The sequence below is a fragment of the Canis lupus genome, chromosome 29, assembly GCF_011100685.1.
Source record: "Canis lupus familiaris isolate Mischka breed German Shepherd chromosome 29, alternate assembly UU_Cfam_GSD_1.0, whole genome shotgun sequence".
Classification (NCBI taxonomy): Eukaryota; Metazoa; Chordata; class Mammalia; order Carnivora; family Canidae; genus Canis; species Canis lupus.
Window position 1 is genome coordinate 40,631,352 of NC_049250.1, and position 20,515 is coordinate 40,651,866.

Consider the following 20,515-nt stretch of genomic DNA (forward strand, 5'->3'; position numbering starts at 1 on the left):
TCCATTTGTTTTTTTTTTTTTTTAAGAAAGACTTTATTTATTTATTTATGAGAGACGCAGAGAGGCAGAGACACAGGCAGAGGGAGAAGCAGGCTCCATGCAGGGAGCCCGACGTGGGACTCGATCCCGGGACTCAGGATCATGCCCTGGGCTGAAGGCACGTGGTCAACCGCTGAGCCCCCGGGGCTGCCCTCCATTTGTCTCTTTTTTTTTTTTTTTTAAATTTTTATTTATTCATGATAGTCACAGAGAGAGAGAGGCAGAGAGAGAAGCAGGCTCCATGCACCGAGAGCCCAACATGGGATTTGAGCCCAGGTCTCCAGGATCGCGCCCTGGGCCAAAGGCAGGCGCCAAACCGCTGCGCCACCCAGGGATCCCCCTCCATTTGTCTCTTAAGGATCGCCTTCATCTAATGTGGTAGGGGTGTGTTATCGTTAGGGCTGTTATTTAAGACAAATTTTAGATGAGATCTTATTTGAAGAGTATTCTTAGATTAGTAGGAATATGGATTATATGGACTTAATTTATATGGATGAAATGGGCTGAAAACAGGTTCAAGAAGAATGGATTTTATCAGACTGTGAAACTTAAGAAGAAGGATCCTGTCTTACTTACTTTTGAGTCCCCATGGCCACCGAATACTTGGGTGCCTACTGTACACTAGGGTTTGGGGCTACAATGATGAAAAAGTAGGCGCGGGTCCTGCCCTTCGTCTTGCTGGTCCTCGATGAATAAATCGTGATTCAGTGGGAAACTATACATCATGTGTTATTAAACGAAACAAAGAGTGTGTGCGATTTCTTGGACTCGGGTTAATCCTGGGCAGGATGACTTATGTGAATGAAACCGGGTTAATGCAACACTTTAAGATACTCTGATAACGCATATGAAACTGGCCCCAGTTTGAGCTTCTCAGAGGAGTCCTCACTGTTGGCAGACAGACGAAAATAAGCTGTGCTACTACTTAGCACCCTGGGGTAGCAGAAATAATGACAGTGACAAGACCGCCACAGCCAGCTTTTGTTTAGTGCTTGCCCCGTGCCAGGCAGGGTGACAAGTGCTGTGCAGCCCTGGGCCCAGGAGTCTAATGAGTAGGGGACGGAGAGCGGGTCCTACGTCCTCTGCCACTGGCCTGCGGCGGGGCTCTGATCAGTCGCTTTGCTCCTCTGGCTCTCGGGGCTCTTGTTCCTTAAAATGAGGGGATTGGATTAAATATCATCTATGGGGCAGCCCGGGTGGCTCAGCGGTTTAGCTCCGCCTTCAGCCCAGGGCGTGATCCTGGAGACCCGGGATGGAGTCCCACGTTGGGCTCCCTGCATGGAGCCTGCTTCTCCCTCTGCCTGGGTCTCTGCCTCTCATTCTCTCTCTGTCTCTCTCTGTGTCTCTTGTGAATAAATAAATAAAATCTTAAAAAAAAAATCTCGTCTATGACTTCTGTTGAAGATGCCTCTTTGTGTGTGTGCATATGTGTGTTTATGCGTGTGTCTTAACGGCCAACAGAGATCCAGATACGCGTCTAAGCCTTGCTCGTTGGTGTCTGATGCGCTTCAGCGCGGCGTGGGAGGCGCGTGGCAAGTTCCGCCCCTCTGCTGGGGCGTGGGGTGTAGTGTCCCTAGAGGGTAGTTCCTGAAACAGGGCCGTGACTTAGGCAGGTGTGTGCGTAGGTATCTCCACAACCATCCTGGCCTTTTAGGCTGAATGTACCCTCCAGACAAAATTTTTGCTTGTAAATAAGTAAAACGCGTATTGCATTAAAAAAGTGTGTCCGTGAGATCCGCGTCATCTTGCTTATTAACAGCTACAGAACTTATGCTAAATTTATGAGACGTGCAACAGAATGTTACAGCGTTCTTCAGCCACCACTGTTTTACAAATTTGGCATCTGCAGGCCTCGAAAAGCTGAAATGTTTTAAATTTATTTACACCCTGCAGTTTCCTTAGGGAACTGTTTTCCATAAGCTAATGAGGCGCTGGTGCAAGGCCTCTCTGTTATTCCTGGCAGGCACACTGAGACACATCGGCCTGCTGCCCTGCTTTTTTTCCTCAGTAGTCCAGTGCAAATAATAAATATGGGAAAATACATCATCCCTTTGAATGTGGGAGCCAAGCTGCGGGGCTGCCAAGGTTAAAACAAAGCAATTGCGAGCTTGGAGTCTGTTCATGTCCTGTACCACATGTGCCCGCGTTTTAGGGACACTCTGAACGTGACCTTTATCATGTTGGATTACTTATTCTGAGCACACAGTCTTGTGGGATCTACCCTATAAAATAAACCTCTCTGAAGACGTGTTCTTCTAGCGGATTCAGTGCTGTCCTGAGGTCAGGGAATTTGTCTTCTCGATTACGGGTCAAGTAGAGTTGGTCAAGCTACCTCCAAGGTGCTCTGTGTTTTGATGGCAGCAGCAAAAAAGAGAAGCAGCAGGGTAGGTGGGACAATACTGCACCGAGGGGCAGCTGGAGGGGGGTTTCAGATTATGAAGGTTCCCTTACCAAGGTCAGGACCCCTCCTATGTTCACCCAACATAAGCGTTCAACGTGATGGAGGCCTGGATGCCCCCTTGACTCATACTAGGTGTCCACCGAATGAACGAATGAGGTTGCTACTTTCTAGTCTCCTGGGGGAGCAATCTAAGTGGCATTTTATCATGGGAATAAACTGGTTGAAAGTTAGCAAAGCCCAGAGAAGAAAGAAATGGGTTAAATGGCCTCATGGCCTTCCTAGCCTCCGGACTCAGCCCCTAATAGATGCAGACATTCCCACCTCCAGCTGTCCTCTGATATCACCCTTGTCCAGCTTAACTCCATATGGGCAATTAAATCTTACTGATTTAATTGGACTCATTCCCCCTCCCCCCCGCCCCGCCCCTTCTTTTCGGCTTTGTTTTCCCTGCTTGTCACTCAGAGCTGGTTGAGGTCAATATGCACGTGTTTCCTGAGTTTGCGGAGGTGTAGTAAAGAGCAAACAATCCACTTGGTGGCTCCTGAGCAGTGAAGGTCTCTTTAATAATCAGACATGTTAGGGTCTTTGCTGCAGTTCTTAGATAGTCTTGGGTCTGGGGGCGGAGGATGATCCTAATAATTTTGAAGGTCTTTTTCCAGTTCCCACACGTAAACTAGAACAGCATCATCCTTCATGCTTGGGAGACCCTGGCACACGAGTCAGAGCTGATCCTGACGAGGATACGGAGTGGGGGGAGCTTGTTTTGTGCCCGTTCCCCTCCTCCCCATCCCCCTCCCCCTCTGAACTTCTGGATGGCCTTCCCCAGCTGTCTGATATCTCCTTGGATTTTTGTCCTTAGCTGACTGTCCCTTAAAGTATTATTGAAGAACCTGGATCTTAGCTAAGAAGGGCTCAAGAATCACTAAAGGAAAAAAAAAAAGGTAGAGGACCAGAAAAAGGGTGGCTACGGGAGCTAAAGGCCGGCTTCAGGGTCATTGCAAATTAGGGTGCCTGTGCCCTTGGGTGTATTTCGGGCACACACAGGCCTCATCTGTCGAATAAGGCCTGCCTTGCATCTGCTTCTCCATTGCTCCTCTGAGACCTCGGACCCGAGTGCTGGGAGCTGTTTCATTCTGCTGTGTTTGGAAGCAGTCGTCTCTGCTTCATCGCTCTCCCCAGGGATCTGGGCCTGGAGGCGGGAATCAGAAACGAGGGGTGCTGAAAGATTTTCCCCTGTGGGGCGTTAGGTGCTTCCCATATAATAACTATAATTGCATCTTTAAGACAACCTCATGAGATGTATGTTTTTAACATTTCATAGATAAGGAAACTCAAATGCTGAGAATTTAGTTGCCTGAAATCACATAGCAGTTGGTGGCTAAGCCAGTATGTGTTCCCAGGCCAGTGTTTCTTGTTTTTTGTTTTTTTTTTCTCCCTCTTTACTCTCCTATGGTGCCTCATTCAATCTACCAGCTGAGTTGTCTGGGCACTGGATTTAGATCTTCACTGACCTTGCGGGGTAGACCATCTGGCTGTGTCCCCAGGGCCTGTTTTCCAACTAGAGGAAAATCAGGAGCCTGGCTGTTGGTAAGGGCTAGGTGCTCTCCACGTGGATGGACTGAGGTCCTGGCCTTGGCCTCCCGTAACTTCAGGCCTTTGCACGGACCCTTCCTTTTTCTTGAAATCCCTTCCCTGCTCCCGGTATCATCGGGAGAATATTAGTCCCCTGTAAATCGGCTCCCGTAGGGGACCGCATGTGTGGCTCTAGCGAGGGGAGCACCTTCCACGCTGTGAACACAGGTCGGTCCCTTTATCTAGAACATAAAGTCGTGAGTTTGGTGGAGACCGTCTCAGGCCTCTCTACCTGGCGTGACTGACGTTTAATAAAGATTTCACCAATGAACGTTTCAGTGAAGATCTAACAAATAGAAAATTGTCATCGCTGCTCTGTTTGAGGACGACGACGCAACCAATTCTCGCCTGAGCTGCAGGGGAGGACTTAGTCCTGTCGAGGTTAACGTTTTTGCAAAGGCAGAGGCCGGCGGCGGCTGCAGGTGTCAGGGTGCTGGTCGAGGTTCTCCTGGAGTCCAGGTGTCAGGGTGCTGGTCCAGGTTCTCCTGGAGCTTTGGCAAAGAGGGGGACTGTGGATAGACTGTCCCCACTCAACTGTTTCTCTGTCTGATTGGCAGTTCCTTTAGGCTGATGAAGTGTGAGGATGGAGGCACCTCCCAGAGGAGTTAAACCTACTGATGTGTCGTTTGTTTTACTCCTATCAGTTATCGTTATGGTAACCACTGTAACCCTGGGATTCCAACTGCATTCAGCCTACCTCGGTGATCTTTTGGAGGGACACGGATCAGGGGATGTGATGGGGGGCTGGCTTAGAAGGTGCAGAGATCCTACAGGGGAGGTACCCCTTTAGGGAGACCTTTCCTCCGCACGAGGAGCGCCCTGATGAGGAGGTTATGGGCAGACTGAAGCACGTGAGGTCATGGGGAGCCACGGGGGAAGAGAGCATAAAAAGGAGGGAGGAAGAAGCAGCCAGACGACGGGGTCATTGGTCTGATGGTGATGACAAACTTACGGGGGGCGGGGTTCCCTCCCATGGCTGATGCCTGGGTCAGGGTGAGGCTTGTCAGAGAGATGCCCGTGGCTGTGGCTGAGTAGTTGCTGTCGAAGGGGGGGGGTCCTCTGCTGCACGTAAGGGGTGTCAGCATCTAGGAGGTCTCCACCAACATAAAATTAACCTGGGTTCAAAGACCCTTCAAACACATGGAACATGACTTCCCAGAAAACCCAATGAACTGCTGTGTTCATTGAGAGAACAGCCTGGCATTTAGGCATTTAGGATTTACAGGGGCTGCTAGAGGGACTACGTTGTAGATCCCGCAAATTGCCTGAACCGATTTTCAGAATGAGAACTCTGGAGTCTCGTAAGAGCCTCAGTCACCAAGGTTAGAGCTTCTGGTGAAGGACAGCTGGCGGGTGGCAGGTGGCGGGACCGCTCTTTGAACCAAACGCATCAGGGTTTGCCCACTCATGCGGGTTTGCCCACTCAGTCAGCGTGGGGATTTACACGGTTATGTTCATGTAATCCATGCCCACGGCCTCTTGACCCATCAGGGCTTGTGCTGCTTTGTTCTGAAGGCCTCTAATGGATTCAAATTCTCTTCTGATGCCGGCGGAACCTCTCCGTGTCTCCGGGTGCCGGGTTTGGGGAGGAAGACAAGAAGACAACGGGCCGAGCTGTATCAAGCAGTGGAATTTTGATACAAGAGAACGCGTGGCTTCGAAAGAGGAAGTCACGGAGGTGTTGGGGGGCCTGTGAATGCCCCCGGCCGGGAGCCAGGCTGCCCTTAGTTCAGGAAGGCACTCTCCGGACGGCCCCTGAGTTCTGCTCCAGCGCCACCGTTGTGTGCCTCAGCTGCCCGACAGCGGTTGGCGCTAGGCCCTTCCCTGCACGTCCTTCAGGAGACCAGTGGCCCGCAGGACGGAGGCCTTAGACTGGCACCCGCGCCCATTCACGGCTCTACGGGCCCCGCGGGAGGCTGGCTGCCTTGCGGAGCCGTGGAAGAGGAACGAAGCAGGATTGGGGGTCTGCAGAGCTGCCCTCGGGCTCTGAGACTAGTCGGCCCTTATGAGAATCAAGAGGGCGTCAGTTTTCCCTTCTGTCCTATGGAGAAAACCGTAGAAGGTTCTTAAGAGGCCAAAAGGGAGGACAGGAAATGCCCAGCACGCAGTGGCCTCCTCCCCTGGCCCACTGCCCCCTCGCCGCGTGGTCCTGCTCAGGTAGGCCTGCCTTCAGGGGCCCTCTTCGGGCTCCAGGTCGGTGCAAGGCGCCCGTCCCATCCATAGGCCCCACTCTCCTCTGCCATAGCAACACATTTCAAAACGCTGGTTTCTAAGCGCCCGCTTAGGATTTCAGGCCATAAGACGGCCTCCACTTCTCACGGTGCCGGACGCCCAGTGGGTTTCCGCGTTCGGTCTTGGCCGAGCGAGTCAAGTCCGCGAACTACCAGTAGACCGGCCCGTCGGGTGCCCTTGACGGGGGGAGGCCTGGCGTCTGCACGGGAGGTTTCTGCGGGGCCAGTTTGGTGCCGCGCACAGTGGGGCTCCGGGGATGGTCCCCCAGATGGCGCAGCTCCGGGGTGTTTACTGGGCCCGACCGCGTCCTGTAGGGGTGGCCGTGGCTCAGTTTGAAGGTGGTCACCCCCGACAGAAGAGTCAGAAGGGGAAAGGACATGTGTGTGTGTGTGTGTGTGTGTGTGTGTGTGAGTAGAAGTATCAAATCCTCATGCATATGGTCAGTGGTTAATGGAAATCTACAGATTTTCTCTTAATTTTTTTTTTTTTTAAGAAAACAGGTGGAGCTCTTTACTTCAGGCTTGATTCTACTCCCTGGGTCGGGCGGCGAGTAGAGTTGTTGGACCAAGACGGGGTGTGAAGAGTCTTGGGGTCAGCCCTAGGTGTGTATCAGGGATGTTTTGATCGGCACTTAGCATAGCAGCGTGTGCGGACACTGGGCCTCTCGTCCGTCGGTGACGTTCATGCTTGTGCGGGCTGATGACCCGAGCGTCCTGGCTGCCCAGTCTGTCTCAGCGTTCACGTCTGTAAAGTGGGCACAGTGGTCCTGACGTCACAGGCTTGCGGCAGAGCTGAAAGGAGCCCGCGTCCGGGTCAGAGTCGGGTACGGAGGCCGTCTATGCAGGCTGCACAGGCTGGGCCCCGAGCGCGCGGGAACGGCTTCGCCCGTGGCAGGTACCGAGAGACCGGGCGCCCGTCTGCTGCTCTCTCCTGCCGTGGACTCAGCCGTCAAGCTCCGGTTGGCTGAGATGTAAATAGAAAAATAATACGACCAAAGTAAACAAAAGTGGGAAATTGCATTTGTATAATTTAAAAATGGTTTATTATTATTTTTTTAAATTAAAGTCATTTGTTTTCATTCAAGCCATTTCCTCTTGGTTTGAATGGATTATTGCTTTGTCGTTCATTGCACTCCGAGGGTTTTTTTTTTTTTTTCCTTCTATTTCAAGACCAAGTATTTTTCTTTTGTTGATGTAACCGCTGACCTTATTAAAAGTTTGTCCAGATAAATCACGGTTTTTAAGATAAGAGGGACACTAAGGCAAACATGGAAAGCTGGTCACCACGTGGGGCTGGAAAAGTAAGTGCTCTACAGTTGGTCAGTGGGGGCACATTGGGGCCTGCAGTCCTGATTGGCCGTCCCCAGTCCGTTTGCAGCCTCCTTGGGAAATGGGGAGGAGCTGTGGGTTTACTTGTAGATTTGCACGGAGTGTTACATTTTTAAGACATTTCCAAAGCATTTTGATCCAGACAAGCTTTTGCTGGCTGAGAAAGCATAGGATGCACCCAAAATACTTTTGCAGACCGCGGTGTCGAGTGCCATATTATTCCCACGAACCAGAAGTTCAGTACAAAGGGCCAGGATTGAGAAATGCAGTCTGACATTTTATACGCTTAACATATATCTCACTTAGGGCTGAGCCATTCCTGGAAGTTAGTTTAAATTTTCCAAGCATCTTTAGGGAGAGGCGAAGGCCTCAGAATCTGCGCGGTTCAGAGGCATCTCGTTTGTGGATCTATTCAGACTTTCCATTCCTTTATTATGTGTGCATGATGGAAAGCTCTTTAACGTTAAAAGTAAATAATGGCCTTTAAGGTAGAAGCACTCAGGTTAGCGACATTACTGGTCTACGTTGGTAAGCGCGGCCCGATTATTTGATAATGCCTGTCTCTGTCCATTATCAGCGAACACTTGGAATGCTTTCGGCCCATTTTATGAAGGTTTGTTTCATAAGAGGAAGTAGATGTTTTAAAATATGATAACAAGGTTATGAAACTTCAGTTTCAGATGTAAAGAACGGTTGTTTGTTGATGAGAACGGAGCATGCCCAGAGCAGGGAGGCTTTTTATTACTACCATCCAGGTCGACCTGCTTTAAGCAGCAACAGATGAGTCTTCCCGATACTAGATAGCGCGGAGGGGGTTGTAATTGCTTTACGTATCTGCCCTTATCTTAATTCATCCGCATATTTACTTATTGCAAATGTAATTATCTTATTTATCAGCATTTTCTAAGGGTTGGCGGGGTGGGGGGGATTTGGGCACCCTTCCTATAGTCCTTCCTATCGAGTCCTTAGGTCCTACTCTTGTATTTGCACGTGACTATGTCACAGGCACCTAATGCAGAGCCCCCTCTGCTAACTAGCGGAATTCAACTAGTCCGTAACTTGAGTTCCCACACCCTGCAGATTTCTACTTGCAGCATCTCTCGACTCTGCCCCCATGTTTTTGTTTTTGTTTTGTTTTTCCCCCCCCATTTCCAAGACTCCTCCGGCAGTGTGGGCTCCGATCTGACATGACTGGGCCAACTGCTCATCCACGTAATGCAGTTCGCTGTCTCCCGTGCTGTCAGATTAATTTCGTAACGTGGCACTTTGTTCCCATCCCTTCCTGCTCGTGGTGCTGCCGTACATCTCATTACCTGCTGAAAAAGTGCCAACTTCTCAATCGGGCATTGAAGCTGCTTCTAATTCGGCTCCATCCGTTGGAGAAGAAACAGGACTTCAGAACCTTTCTTGCACACCGATGGGTTTCAAGGACATAGTGGCAAGGACAGGAAGTGCCTCTGCCGTCGTGATCTTCCGATGAGGGAGGCTGATGTTACCTAGTTGATGACAAAATCAGTTCTTCACTGACAACTGGGCATCGTGCCTCAAAGGAGAAGCGCCATGTGCTTGGAAGATGTGTTACAAGAAGGCCAGGCAGGGCTTGCTGAACTCTGGAAGACCTCCTGAGGGGAGAGCAAGAGCTCGTTAGGTGGAGTGAGGTTGGGGCAGCGGGGTTGGGGAAGGGAAGGGTGACCATGCAGAGGGAACAGGCCGTGGGGAGGGGGAAGGAGCACACGCGAGGGACCAAAAGTGGCCTTTGCAGAGTCAGGCAGGAGAGAGCAAGAGAGCAAAGCGGGCTCCATCGGCAGGGCCCGGTAGGCCTGCGAAGAAGGTTGGACTTGCTTCTGTGGACAGTGGGAGACTTGGAGTGGGACCCAACCACATGTGAGTCGTAAAAAGCCACTCTGTCTGCCATGGGAGAAGGTTCTGGAAGCAGGCCTGGATGCCTACAGAGGGAAGCTCTTGCAAAAGCCCAGGCAAGGTACTACTGTTGGGGAGAAGTCGGATTTGATTAACAGGTTTCAGGTGGGTTGGAAAGGATTTGGAAGCTGTTGGGACAGGCGGGTGAGACAGCAGCAGAAGGCTGGTGGGGTGCTGGCGACCGTTCTCCAAGACGGGGAACGCTGGAGGAAGACCAAATATGGGGAGAAGTAGTATGACTTTAGTTTTCCCTTTTTTTTTTTTTTTTTTGAGTGAGAGGTGGAAGCAGAGGGGGAGAGAATCTTTTGATTTCAATGTTAGGTAGTTAGCATACAGTGCAGTATGGGTTTCTGGAGTAGAATTCAGTGATTCATCACTTACACACAACACCCAGTGCTCATCCTAACACATGCCCTCCTTTTTTTTTTTTTTTAGATTTTATTTTGAGAGCAGGCACATATTGGGGGCAGGGGCAGAGGGAGAAGGGGAAGCAGACTCCCTGTTAAGCAGGGAGCCCCACGTGGGGCTCAATTCCAGGACCCTGAGATGATCATGACCTGAGCCAAAGGCCGACATTTAACCACTGAACCACCCTAGTGCCCGAACAAGTGCCCCCTTCCCCAATACCCGTCACCTATCTAGACCATCCCTGAACCTCCCTCCCTCCATCCACCTTCAGCTTCAGCTTTATCATTAGGAGTCTTCTATGGCTTGTTTCCCTCTCTTCTTTTTTTTTTATTTTCTCCTTTTCCATGTGTTCATCTGTTTTGTTTTTTTAAATGCAACATATGAGTGAGATATTGCGGTCTTTGTCTTTCTCTGATGGACTGATTTCGCTTAGCATCATACACGCGGGCTCCATGGCTCCATTCATGTCATTGCAAACGGCAAGATTTCATTCTTTTTGATGGCTGAGGAATATTCCATTGTATACACAGACCCCATCTTCAGTTGATGAACATTTAGGCTCTCTGTGGTTCGGCTATTGTTGATAATGCTGCTACAAACACTGGGGTGCATGTGTCCCTCTTTATTTTCATATCCTTTGGGTAAATACCTACTAGGATAATTGCTGTGTTCTAGGGTAGCTCTACTTGTAACTTTTTGAGGAACCTCCACAGAGTTTTCCAGAGTGGCTGCACCATTTCACACTCCCACCAACAGTGTAAGAGGGTTTCCCTTTCTCCGCATCCTCGCCAACACTTGTTGTTTCCGGACTTCTTATTTTCAGCCCTCCTGACAGGTGTGAGGTGGGATCTCATTGTGGTTTTGATTTGTGTTTCCCTGATGATGAGTGATGTTGAGCATCTTTTCATGCATCTGTTGACCACCTGAATGTCTTTTTTGGAGAAGTGTTTATTCATGTCTTCGGTCCATTTCTTAAGTGAGTTGTTTTTTGGGTGTCGAGTTTGTCCTTTGTAGACTTCGGATGTTAACCCTTTATCAGATATGTCACTTCCAACTATCTTCTCCCATTCCATGGGCTGCCTTTTAGTTTTGTTGACTATTTCCTTCACTGTGCAGAAGCTTTTTATCTTAATGAAGTCCAATAGTTTATTTTTGCTTTGTTTCCCTTGCCTTTGGAGACGTGTCTAGTAAGAAGTTGCTGTGGCCAAGGTCAAAGAGGTTGGTGCCTGTGTTCTTCTCTAGGATTTTGATGGTTTCCTGTCTCACGTTAAAATCTTTAATTCATTTTGAATTTATTTTTATGTATGGAGCAAGAAAATGGTCGTTTCATTCTTCGTGGTGCTGTCCAGTTTTCTCAACACCATTTGTTGAAGAGACTGTCTTTTATCCAGAAGAGACTGTCTTTTATCCATTGGATATTCTTTCCTGTTTTGTCAAAAATTAGCTGACCATAGAGTTGTGGGTCCAATTCTGGGTTCTCTATTCTGTTCCATTGATCTCTGTGTCTGTTTTTGTGCCAGGACCACACTGACTAGATGATCACAGCTTTCCAATACAGCTTGAAATCTGGACTCATGATGCCTCCAGTTTTGTTTTTCTTTCTCAGAATTGCTTTGGCTCTTCTGGGTCTTCTGTGGTTCCATACGGATTGTAGGATTGTTTGTTATAGCTCTGTGAAAAATGCTGGTGGTATTTTGACAGGGATTGCATTCAGCGTGTAGATTGCTTTGGGTGGTATAGACATTTTAACAGTATTCTTCCAATCCACGAGCATGGAATGCTTTTCCATATTTTTGTATCATCTTCAATTTCTTCCTGCCCATAGGGGAAAGGCTTAGTTCTTCCCTATTGAGGATGATCTTAGCTGTGGGTCTTTCATATATGGCCTTTATGTTTTTGAGGTATGTTCCTTCTATCCCTTCTTTGTTGAGAGTTTTTAATCAGGAAAGGAAGCTGTATGTTGTCAAATACTTTTTCTGCATCTATTGACAACATTATATGGTTCTTACACCACACTAATAAAAGAATGGGTATCACGTTCATTGATTTGTGAATATTGAACCACCCTTACAGCCCAGGAATAAATCCCACTTGATTGTTGTGAATAATTCTTTTAAAGTACTGTTGAATTAGATTTGCTAGTATATTATTGAGAGGTTTTGCATCCATGTTCATTAGGGATATGGGCCTATAATTCTCCTTTTTAGTGGGGGTCTTTGGTTTTAGAATCAAGGTGATGCTGGCTTCATAGGATGAGTTTGGAAGTTTTCCTTCCATTTCTATTTTTTTTTTTGTAACAGAGAAGAATAGGTATTAACTCTCCTATCAATGTCTGTTAGAATTCCCCTGGGAAGCCATTTGGTCCAGGACTTTTGTTCATTGGGAGATTGTTGACTACTGGTTCAATTTCTTTGCTGGTTTTGGGTCTGTTTAAATTTTTTACTTATTCCTGTTTAAGTTTTGGTGGTTTGTAAGCTTCTAGGAATCTGTCCATTTCTTCCAGATTGCCCAGTTTGTTGGCATATAATTTTTCCTTGTATTCTTGTTTGTATCTGTGGTGTTGGTTGTGATCTCTTATCTATAAATTGTTATAGTGGTTAAAAGCACGATCTGTGGACTCTGATGGACTCTTAGCAGCTATGTGACCTTGGGAAAGTTTCTTATCCTTTCTGTGCTCTCTAGTTTCTTCATCTGTACAGTCTTTACTAACAATAGTAAAGGATTCTAACAATAGGGATTCTAACAATAGTATCTACCATATAAGGTTCCTTTGAGGCCCAAATGAATTTAGCATATATAAAGAACTGAGGTCGGTACCTGGCACAGAATGAATACTATACTGATGTTGATTATTATTGTTACTTTATAGATAATTCCAAAGCTCAAAGAAATTTGGGGCTTGTTATTGAATGATAAGGGAAGCTTCATGTGGAATGAGGCTTTTTCAGGAGTGTATATGGATTGAGGAAGGAAGATGGCCTCACTCCAGGCCTTAAGCATCCAAGAGTAGACTGAAGATAATGAGCAAGTCATAGTGCCTGGGACTGAGTTACAGACAAAGGAGAAGTTTGGAAGCAAAGGGAAGACCATGCTTTGAGGAGAAGGTGACTTCTGCATCACATGCTGCTAAGAGTGCTTGAATGTTAGGATTGGAAAATGCCCAGTAGATAGCAAGCCACCATTGAAAACTTTTGCAAATTTTAGGTGGCGTAGTGGAGTTTGAAGCCAGTTTGGAGAGTGGGGAATGAGGGAGACATTAGGTGGGAACAAATTATTTGAGAAGTTTGGCTTTTCAGAGAAGAAAACTTCAGCTGGGAATATAGGCTACCCCTTGGCCAGGTGTGGGCCAGTCAATAAGGACTAGCCCTGAAGTATCTGAATCCCCTTCTGCATACAGGGGAGGGAGCTATGACTCCATTGGTCATGGCCTTCAGTTGGATTGAGGAATTGGCCTCAGCAGTCTCCAGTGCTGTCTGAGTTCAGCAGTTGTGGAAGTGGCCTGTGTTGGCCAGGTTTCTGTAGGATTCGGTGGTCTTGATATCACCAGTAGGCAGCAAGAATACCTTACCATCCAGGGAAGATGAGAAAAGTAAGGGTTTGGGGAATGTGGCAGCCAGGCTCTTTCTGGAAGGTGAACTAGGGCTCTGGCTCAGAAGAAAAGTGGCTTCCCTGTCAGTCTGGGCTCAAATGATTGTGTTTGGAAAGAGCTTTTTTTTTGTTGTTTGTTTGTTTGTTTGATACAGGTCTGGAGGAGACCCCAGATCAAAGTATTACTTTAATAAATATATGTTCCATCACCTCAAGTGAAGAGACCTAGTAGAACGGTGAGATCCGGGTTGAAAATAGATGTTTTGTGGAAAATATCTCCTTTTGGGAAGACTTTCCTCTAATATCCCTCTTTGACTACAGAGTGTGAGCCTTTCATTTTAGTGTGCTGTGATTTGCTGACAATGGTTGGAATGTGGAGGTGAACTACATGAGGTCATCCGGTTATGATGCCAGGCCACCGAAGAGCTCTAGGCAGGCTGGATTCAGAACTGTGAAGTCATTGGACTTTGTAAGGGAAGGATTCACTGAGATTGATGGTCCTAGCATAGTTTCTACCTGAATGCTACATCTTTTGTGCAAGAAAGAAGCAAATAATAGGAAATTAATTCTATTCGACTTGTATTATGGTAGTTGCTGTGTAAACACTGAATTAGCAAATATTGAACCACTGTTCCTAGAGGAGATACAGGCTTAGGCTGTGAGCCCCTGGTCACATTTTCTTCAGTGGTTAGTATATAGCCTTGTTTTATGTGCACATCTATTTAAAGATACTTTATTGTATTGTCGGTTCCTTAACACTGAGCTCTTGGCCAACAGTGCTAGAACTCCTGCCTGAGTGAAGTTTATCTAAGACCTATATTTTCTTTGCAGGGCATATCATATCATGTAGCTTTCCTGTGCTTAGGAGCAGTAGATAGCACTTCAGTACTATGGGGCCATTTGAAATCAAGAGATACAAAACAAAAATTGTGGCCACTAAATATACTATGAAAAAGGATGCTTATATATAGTCTGAAAGCTGAAACAAGAAGGCAGAGTGTCCCTACCATTTGACCTCAGCTAGGAACATGTGTGTCAGGCGGCTCAAAATTTGTCCCTAACCTATGCATGTTTACAAATAAGTGGGAAACAGAGCATATGTTGATATTGGGGTTACAAATAAACTTTAGTGAGTAGATGAATTTAGAAATGTGGAACCCATGAATAGTGAGGTTCTATTGCATATTAGCCTTTTGGGTTTTCATGGATATCTATAATTGGACAGTTTGGTATACGTTGATTATTCTCACCATTTAACATACCTTTTACACTGAGATTCTATTATTGTCCTGGGAGTTAAAACCAAATCAGTCCAAATATCTCCACCTTTTATACCTAAAAATGCAATGCAGGAAATATTCAGAAACATGGAAAGACACCAGAAAGTCCAAACTCAGACTTGTTCTTCTCGTGGTTGCAATATGGCTGTGGCAGTTCTGAGCATCGTATTCAGACACACAAAAGAGAAACTATTTCTTCCCATGTGTCTTCTATTAGTGAAAAATCCTTCTCTGAAGCATTCCAGGAGATTTCCTTTCACATCTCATTGGCTAGGAGTATGTCACTGGTCTAGCCATTTACTGGAAGGAGTAATGAGATCAAGATAATTAAACCAATCCAAAATCACCCCATGGTGCTGGGGATGCACATCTTCTGAAGCAACATGGCTTTGCAGAGAAGATAATTTTGAACAAAAGTGGGCTCAGTCAGAAGAGGAAAGGGAAATGAATTTGGGATGATCAAACAATAACGTCTACCATACCTACTAATCAAAGAGTGTGCATTCCTATATGGGAAGAATGTTAATCTCACATTGAATCTGTGTTTTATGTTAGAATCTCTACTGGGACAATTACTTGGTACCCTTCTGGATACTTCTCTTCAGAGGGAGTCTTTAGAGGTTCATTCTTCAGGCACAAGTAAAAGAAGCTCTCATTAAAACCATTGGGGGGGGGTGGGAACTGTGAGCAAGAATTTGTGGGACTTAATCATGCTATGGTAGGATAAGGGGAGTCAGATTCTTTGCTACTGCTCCCTTTGAGAGATGGAATCCACTTGCCCACCCCTTGAGTTGGGCTAGTCTTCATGGGTTGCCTAATCAAAAGAATGTAGACCCAGACCTCTTTGAATATTCAATCTTGAGATAGAGCTACTGTGTTTTGAAGAGGCCCAAATATTCCATGGAGAGGCCCCTGTGAAGAACCAAAGCCCCCGATGAGAGCCTGGGTTGAGCTCCAAGCTGATAGCTGGTATCAACTTGCCAGGCACGAGAGTACATCATCTTGGAAGTAGATCTTCCAGCTCTAGTTGAGCATCCCCAGCTGAAGCTGTGCGGAGCAGAGATGAGCCATCTCTACCGAGTCCTACTGTAATTGCATATTCGTGAGCAAGAAAAATGACTGTTTTTGTTTTAACCCACTGCTGTAGTTTTGGGTGGTTTGTTATTAAGCAATATATCACCAGAACACTTAAGAGAAGGCAAGACAGACTCAAGACTGCAGTGATTCTAGCTGGATGCTTAAGAAATGGATAAGTTTTTAATTAGGCTCTTATTAATCACCCTACCTCCACTATGGTGCTCAAAACCACTTATTGAATGAATGAATGGATGGATGGATGGTTGTTGCGCACTTGCTGCTTTCAGATTAGGGGATAAAGTGAAACTTTTTAGGCAGTTCTTTTCTAGGAATATGATTTCAAACTTTGGTCCTTTCCGTTTCTTTGGAACATCCAGAAAAATCCTAGAATCAAAGAGCTGAAAAGGGAGCATGTGTGATTTGTCACCCTGCCCTGGGGTTACATGGCACTTCATTCGTACGCTGTCCAAGTTGGTTTTATTGCCTCTTTAACTTTTCTCTTCAAAATCTCAAGAGAAGAAAAGCATCAACCTCAGTTTTGTGACAAGTGAGTGATTACTATTAGTCAAGTAAATGGAGAAGAGACCTTTCTCTCTTAATTTATAATTGAAAGAGATTTTAATTTATATTTTATTAAGTGCCCTTATTTCCACATTTTCTATAATGAAGTCCACTGCATTTTGGAATGATTTCCCAACAGATGACGGAATTGCCATTTTTTTTTCTCCCGCAGGGTTATTTACCACAGTCCATAGTGCAGAGGTCCCAGAACTTTGTAGAACATGGGAGGTCTACCTCAGTGCCACTGAGTGCCAGACCTCTCTAATGGGGACATTGCTTTGAGTGCCTGGGCTCATCAGGCACCACAGAAATAAATTGTAGGGTTAAGTTTGCTCCCTGCCTGGGCATTGCCTTTAAGTGCTTGGCTTACAGTATTCACAGTGGGGGTGCCTGGGCTCCTCACATGAATATTTTACATGGAAGACATTTTTCTTTAAGGGGAAGGTTATGACCAATGAAGTCTTTCCTTGAGAAGCAATTTCAGTCCGTTACATTACGTCTTCAGTTTTAGTGTCTGCCTCAAGGAGGCAGATCGATACTATCGTGAATAACTAAGAGAGTTGAGAAAGCGCTGGTAAATCACACAAGTTGGCTCCGTGAATCTCTCCAGTTGTGCAACCCACGTTCTCTGCTTAATGTGTAAGAAGAAGTTGGGGTATTTGTTTTTGCTAAATCCTAAGATCAGCAACTTTGTAGGGCAGAGGAAACTGGAGAGCTGCCTCTTAAAGGCCAGTGTCGAAACCCCATTTCTGTAATGCGGTGTTTTTAAAGGGCAGCCTGCAAACCATTTTTACCAGAATTACCGTGTGTGTGTGTGTGTGTGTGTGCTTGTTAAATATTCAAATACCTGGGCCTCACTGTAAACATAGTGAATCCGAAGGGGGTTGGAGCAGGAATCTGCTTTTCTAATAAGTCTTTCCTGTTATTTAAAAGGTCCTGACACCTGCTGTCCCTGCAGGAAGACTGGTGGTTTGTGAACAACCATCTCAGAGGTAAAAAGAGCCTTCAGAGGACACTGAGAGATGAATATTTCACCTTCTACTGTCCCCAGATGACTTGTCAGGAAGTGGAACTTTGGTCTCGGGGACTCCATAAGTGGTTTTGAACAGGACTCTTTAAACTCTTGATCAACCAGTTTCTACTTTAAATCTCTACTACTTATGTCCTTATGCAGAAGGACTGTTGAGAATTTTGGAGCTTTTTTTTTTTTAAAATACTGCATTATCACAGACCTTGCTGAACCCAAAGGTGAGAAATCAAAGGGGACAGATATTTTTGCCTGTTTAAAAGAATACTTTGATACCGTAGAAGTTGGGGTTAGAATATTTTGTTCCTTGTGGTGTAATGAAAGCGTCTGGTTACAAAAACATTGTCTTAAATTGTTAAAGCGGTTCAATAGGTCACACCTTCCCTGGGCTGGCCGAATGACTTCCTGGCGCTAACACAATTGGGTGAAAGAAACACTGTACAAGTTCTGGGACAGAGTCCGCGTTCATACTCTTGTGGCTTGTCCTATAATGGTAGGATAATGTCTTTGAGCACGAGGGGACCTACAGAGGGAGAGGCTCTGGTGGGTGAATGACCATGAGCTGTCATAGTTGAGGAGCCAGAGCCATGAGTAGAGTCCTCTTGGATTCTCCAGCCTCAGTCAATTGGCCAATTGACTGAAAATGCACGAATGAACCCAGAAAACTCTTGAAGCGGAGACAAGCTACCCAGCAGAGCCCAGCTCACACTGTAGAATTATGAGCAAAGCCATGGTTTTAAGTCACTAAGCTGGGGAATGACTTGTCACATAGCAGTAGATAACCTCACCACACATGGTGGAGACGCGGGTCCTTTGAGTCACAGGACTCTAGGGCAAGCCAGATAGGAGGGACTAGTACGGGAACGTCCCGGAGTGGTGACACTCTAGTTGGGCTGTGCATGCTTCCATTTTCTCTGAGGGACCGCGGCACCATGTCTTGTGTGTACTTCTGTTTGGCACTAATGTGATTTGTTCTCGGCCTGTCTCTCTCAGTAGAAGGTGGGTTCCTTGTAGAAGAGGCCGTATTTCGGTGGTTCTGTAGCTCTAGCACCTAATGGGCTTTCCCATGTAGAAGTTGCTCAAGAAATGTTTGTTAAAGCAAAACACTGAAATAACTCCAGAGAAGTGCTGCTGTATTATCAAGGACCAGGAAGGAAACGGTGCGCTTTTGAATGGACGAGTAAAGAGGATGCTAGAGAAAGGAAGCTTTATTTTTTATTTTTTTGAATTCATGATTTTTTTTCTAGAATCGTTGAGCTGCACGGTTTATATTTCCTTTCCAGGACACTTAGTGCTTCCTACATTAACCCTTCATGTCGTAGTAATTACTTCTGCTCCCTAGAGAAAGGATGTAGAACTTCATTGTTGGCTTTTTCTCCCATGATTTATTTATTTATTTATTTTTAATTTTTTTAAAAAATTATTTATGATAGTCACAGAGAGAGAGAGAGAGGCAAAGACACAGGAGGAGGGAGAAGCGGGCTCCATGCACCGGGAGCCCGACGTGGGATTTGATCCCGGGTCTCCAGGATCGCGCCCAGGGCCAAAGGCAGGTGCCAAACCGCTGCGCCACCCAGGGATCCCTTCTCCCATGATTTAATTCCATCATTTTAACTGGCTGGTGTGAAAAGATAATTTTAATTTATGTGTATAGTTGGGAAAATACAATGAAACTTCAATGTCTCTGGCGGTGGTATCTTAGAAGATCATGAAATGAATGTTATGTCAGTTTTGAGAATTGGTACGCACATGTGAGCGTGTTTGTGGGTCCATCCATGCTCAGGGTATCTGAGCAAATTTCTAAACATCCGTCATTCTGCTTCTCTCCCCTTCCCTCTCTTTCCTTATCTTTGTTTTTCTTTCTTTATAAACACTTGCTGTGACTTTATCTTATTTAGCATTAAAAGTCAAACTGCAGCAGGTATTTTACTAGTTATATTATAAATCATGTATATTTTTTGTTAACCAAAAGATCAAATAAATAGAACATTATATAATTATCTCTCTTGAAACGGTCCTAATTATGAGGAAGTCTTATGTGACTGATGTCACTCATCGTTTTCCTGTAGGTAGTGGCCCTCGGTATTAAAAAACGTTCTCTCTACTGGGTGAGAGCTGGGCTATGACGCTCCTTAAGGGCTCATTTCCTCTTTTCACTCATATTGAACTTGAGTAAGTGGAGACAGAGGAATGAAGTTCAGCCCAAACCTACTTAGAAGCCCTCAGAGGACTTCCTTGCCTCTGCTCAGAGAGAGGATCCCAGCTGGAATGGAAGCCCCAGGGACAGTCAGCTGTGACCTTTGTGGCATTCTCTGAAAACCAATCAGCTGATTGTTAGTCTCCCTCTCGAGCTGTTCCATGTTTGGAGCAGTGGCTCACGACCCTTACCTGGCTCCACCGCTACCTGGGAAAAGACAGAGCGTAAGATACTGTGATTCCCCTACTCATGAGAAATCTGCATGGCTTTCTGTCTTTCTCCCTGGTGAGTTCCACCAAAGCTGAATCCCTGGTTCTTTCTTGGATCCCTACCTCTGAGGTCGGAATGACTAAGCCCTACGTGCCACACGAGTATGGTGGAGATGGCTGCTGCCCACCACAAGTCCTAACCCTAATCCTAACCCTAACCCCTAACCCTGACCCTAACCCTAACCCCTTACCCCTAACCCCAACCCCAACCCTAACCCTAACCCTAACCCCAATCCCAACCCCAACCCCAACCCTAACCCTAACCCTAACCCTAACCCCAAACCCTAACTCTAACCCCCAACCCCAACCCCAACCCCAACCCTAACCCTAACCCTAACCCCAAACCCTAACCCTAACCCTAACCCCCAACCCCAACCCTAACCCCTAACCCTAACCCTAACCTTGACCCTGACCCTGACCCTGACCCTAACCCTAACCCCTTACCCCTAACCCTAACCCTAACCCTAACCCTAACCCTAACCCTTCATGTAGCTGAATTCATGCCAGTGGAATGTGAGTGAATATGCTGTGGTGTGGGCCCCTTCGGGCCGGCCGT

At 46.4% G+C, this 20,515-nt stretch overlaps 1 long non-coding RNA gene across 2 annotated transcripts; it reads left to right on the plus strand.

Moving 5' to 3' along the window:
- The first annotated feature begins 4,757 nt into the window (after nucleotides 1-4,757).
- On the plus strand, nucleotides 4,758-18,803 carry LOC111093202. 2 transcript variants are annotated; one of them, XR_005380928.1, is made up of 3 exons: nucleotides 4,758-5,394; nucleotides 5,564-6,229; nucleotides 17,400-18,803. It is a non-coding gene; the product is annotated as an uncharacterized LOC111093202 (long non-coding RNA). The 2 variants fall into 2 exon arrangements; XR_005380929.1 differs by lacking the exon at nucleotides 17,400-18,803 and adding an exon at nucleotides 6,798-7,330.
- The last annotated feature ends 1,712 nt before the right edge of the window (nucleotides 18,804-20,515 follow it).